The sequence below is a fragment of the Mandrillus leucophaeus genome, unplaced genomic scaffold (genome assembly GCF_000951045.1).
Source record: "Mandrillus leucophaeus isolate KB7577 unplaced genomic scaffold, Mleu.le_1.0 Scaffold1039, whole genome shotgun sequence".
Classification (NCBI taxonomy): domain Eukaryota; kingdom Metazoa; phylum Chordata; class Mammalia; order Primates; family Cercopithecidae; genus Mandrillus; species Mandrillus leucophaeus.
Genome location: NW_012098532.1, coordinates 155,545 through 158,962, shown reverse-complemented (window position 1 = coordinate 158,962; position 3,418 = coordinate 155,545). Strand labels below are relative to the sequence as shown.

The 3,418-nt window shown below is 53.8% G+C and overlaps 1 protein-coding gene across 6 annotated transcripts in view; it reads right to left on the bottom strand.

Moving 5' to 3' along the window:
• Positions 1-3,418, bottom strand: part of CITED1 (Cbp/p300-interacting transactivator, with Glu/Asp-rich carboxy-terminal domain, 1) — a 10,572-nt gene that overhangs the window by 5,059 nt on the left and 2,095 nt on the right. The window contains exon 1 of one of the 6 annotated variants that reach the window (XM_011979314.1): positions 228-390. The exons of 3 other annotated variants lie outside the window; for them this stretch is intronic. The gene's annotated coding sequence lies outside the window, so the exon portion shown is untranslated. Of the gene's footprint in view, positions 1-60; positions 104-227; positions 391-3,418 lie in introns of those variants that run through there. 2 more of the 6 variants (XM_011979295.1, XM_011979323.1) reach the window with 2 other exon arrangements.

Here is a 3,418-nt window from a genome sequence, read left to right as displayed (position 1 = left end):
CGCTGGGGACCCGGCTCTCAAGCCCCCATTGCCGCCCGGAGAGCCCTGACGCACACGCACACGGCAGCAGACTGGCCTCGGCTAGGAATCCCAGGAAGGACAGACCCTTTTTTCCCCCTTTTTTTTCTCCCCTCAATTTCCACGTCTTTATAACCGGCTTAGGGCATTATTAGCACATGTCCTGGCTCATGGGCGAGTTGGTGGCAAAATCTGAACTGGATACTCACGGAGGGCCCGCGCGAGTGCTGTGCCGCCCGCTGCTCTCTTCCTCCTCACCGGGAACGGCCCCTCGCCGGCGGGCTACAAGAGGGCTGCCGGGCAGAGCGAGCTTCCTCTCGGCAGCTCAGCGGTGCCCCTTCTGCAGCTGTGCCGCCGGGAACATTTTTATAGCAGCGGCTGGCGTGTGTGGCCCTTTAAAGGCGCTCGAGCTGGTGCAGTCACCGCGGATCGTGTGAAAGCGAAGGGCCGGCTGGGGAACGGAGTCCACGCGGCCACGAGGGTCCGGCAGCCCTGTGGACCGGCCACGGCTCCCGGGGTGGGGCTGGCGAGTCCGGGTTATGGGCACCCCTCGCCCGGAGCCCTGGCCGGTGCCCGGCTTCTAAAGCTGTCGGGGGCCACGGCCCGGGACACTGGCTCTCCCCACCGCCCTGCGTGGACTTGCCCAATAAATTCCACTTAGTAATTTCACGGAGGCAAAGGAGAGCCGTTAGTGTCTGTTTTCTGACCTAAATCTAGTCGGGGGCCAAAACGGGCTTCAGGGGTTTTGGGAGAGAGCTGTGGGCTCAAGGAGTGACCTGGAAGAGAGGGGCGCACACGGGACGGGGGAATGGTCACTAGTTTTCTGCAGGGCTTTCTTGGAGCCTGTCTGCCTTTTTGGGGGCTGTACTATCTCATTCGTTGAAGAGCTGAGGCTGGGGGTTCCTTTTCCTCTTGAAGTTGCCAGATTTTGGGCAGAGTCGCATGGAAGGCCTATATGGCAGCGGTGGCTTTCCTCGAAGTCCTGAGCTGGGGTTGGGTTGGAGGGTTTCTGTTCTGTGGTCATCCAGGGCAGGAAGCTGGCAGGATGCGACCCGGAGAAATGCTACTCTCCCGGACTGTGGGGCCTCGTGGGGTCACGAGGCTCGCAGAAAAGCCGACAGTAGGCAACGGGGTACGAAGAGCTTGTCCCAGGGTTCGCGGAGATTCCTCCTGTCTTCCCACGATGTCAGGTTGTTTTATTATGATTATGTAATCATTCCCGTCTAGCAAGAATAACGTTTTGCATTCGGAGTTCGTCTTTCTTGGGTAGAGATGTTGTCTTACAAATTCTTACTGGAAAGAGGTCTGGGTCTTCTCCCTCATCTCAATTTGGGTTCTTTGTGGCCAAGAAATTCCCATCTTACCTCTTACAGGAAGGCCATCAGGATTACCCCTCTATCACCGCCAACCCCTTCCCTGCCGCTCTTTTTTTGCTGCCTTCCAGCAACAACTACTCAGTTTACACTGTTTATAAAACATACTCGTCAAGAAAAGGTCCTGATGTTTTAAAAAAAGGGGGGGAGGGAATGTCACGAAGTCATTTTCACTATGTATGTATTCTGTCTTCTTAATTGGATTTGAAGACCTGAAGGTCTCTTTTTCTTTTTTTAGTAGCCCCAAGTGCCCTGCATTTGCTCTTCTAACAAAGTTCTGTTTGTTGACCGACTGACCGGCTTACTGACACAAAGATGGGAAGCAAATGGAGAGACGGATCAAGGCCCTTCCTCTGCATCTGGAGGAAGCTTGGGCGAGTGCCTTGGTCGCCAGGTAAACCCATTCCCCAGCCCTCAAAGCTGCCTTGCACAGCTCCAGTCTTTTCACCTACCCTGTCCCAACACAAACCCCGGTAGCAGCCACACCCCACACATCTTCGCTGCACTTTCTCACTTTGCTTGCAAGATTGTGGGCCATGCCTAGTCTCCCTCTGATAAAAGGCGGGATCTGTCAGCACCCTAAAGCCTTACTGCAAACCGCGTGTGGAACACACCAAGTCCTCTTGGTGTTTGCCTGGGATGAAAAAAAAAACTGTTTATGTGAAAACTAAGTGGTGGAGAATGAGCAACTCTAGGCTTTCGAATTGCGTGTTACTAATTTGAACCCCTGACCCACTCTCCCCGTCAGCCCCGGCTTGGCTCGGGAGCGGGTCTGGCAACAGCGGCAGCTTCTCTGCTGCAGGCTCCGGATCCGGGAGGTGTGGATCCGCCCTCCATCTATTGGATGGCTCCCAGGCCAATTGTTAGAAAGAGGCATATGTTCATCTCGGCTTCTGGAGTGTCTCCGGAGCAGTTGCTCAACAGCCAGCCCCCTCCCCCATCCGGACCATTGAAGGGCAGAAAAAGGAGCGCCCTCCACCACATTTCTCTGTGCCCACATGCCAGAAAGGGTCTCCCGCCTGGTGACTTCCTGTCATCTCCACTGCTCACCTCCTGGGGAGCAGGAAAGAGAGGGGCTTCAAGCACTCAGCTTTGGAGCACAAAAGCCACCCCTTTCCTTTTTGGGGAGATGGGAGAGGAGGTTAGTTGCAGAGGCTGAGAGGGAGCAAAGGAGACATTTGCATTTCTCGGCAAAAATGCTCTGATCCCTGACTTCCCCGTTGGCTCCAGCAGAGCTCAGAGCTCTCCGCTGAACTCTTATCTCCAACTTAGCAACTAGACCGCGAGCTTGCGAAGCGAGGAGAGGACAGGGATGGTCACCTACCGAGAACCTCTGTGCGCCAGCACTGGGCCTGGCATGTTCCTCATCCATCATCTCATTTAATTCCCAGGACAGCCCTTTGAGGTAGGGTTTACCAAAGGTGAAACAGAGCCTCGGGGAATTGCCCAAGTTCACATAGCCACGCGGCTGAGTGTTTGAATCTGGGTTAGGCTGGCTGCAAAGTTTCTACCCTCAGCCCTAATCCCTGCTGCCTAGGAGCGTAAGGAGGCTGTCTAGAGTGCAGGTTCAGGGGTCAGTCGGCCTGGGTTTAAATTCCTACTTTGCCGTTTGTTAGCGGCGAAGTCTTAGGCCAATGGCTTGATGCTTTGGGCTTCAGTTTTCCCATCTGTTAAATGGAGATAACAATGGTACCTACTCTGTGGGGGTTGCTTAGCCTGGTTGGTGCCCGCAGTGTAGTAAATAGCCAGTAAATGCTGTTACTGGGCCTTCTGATTATTTTCCTTTCACCTCCCGTCCCTACCTCAGCTCACACACTTCAGGTTCAGTAATACTTGCTGACTGATTAATTTTAAAACCAGACTGAAAGGGGATGAAGGAGGTCTATAAACTCAGGGAGGAGAGGGAGAGAGAAAAATGCAGATTTCTTAAAATCCCACCCTCCAGAACCAAGGACTGCCTGAGCCATATGATAGGAGTAAAGTTGGGACCAAAAAAAGGTGACCACTTTTTTTTTTTTTTTTTTTTT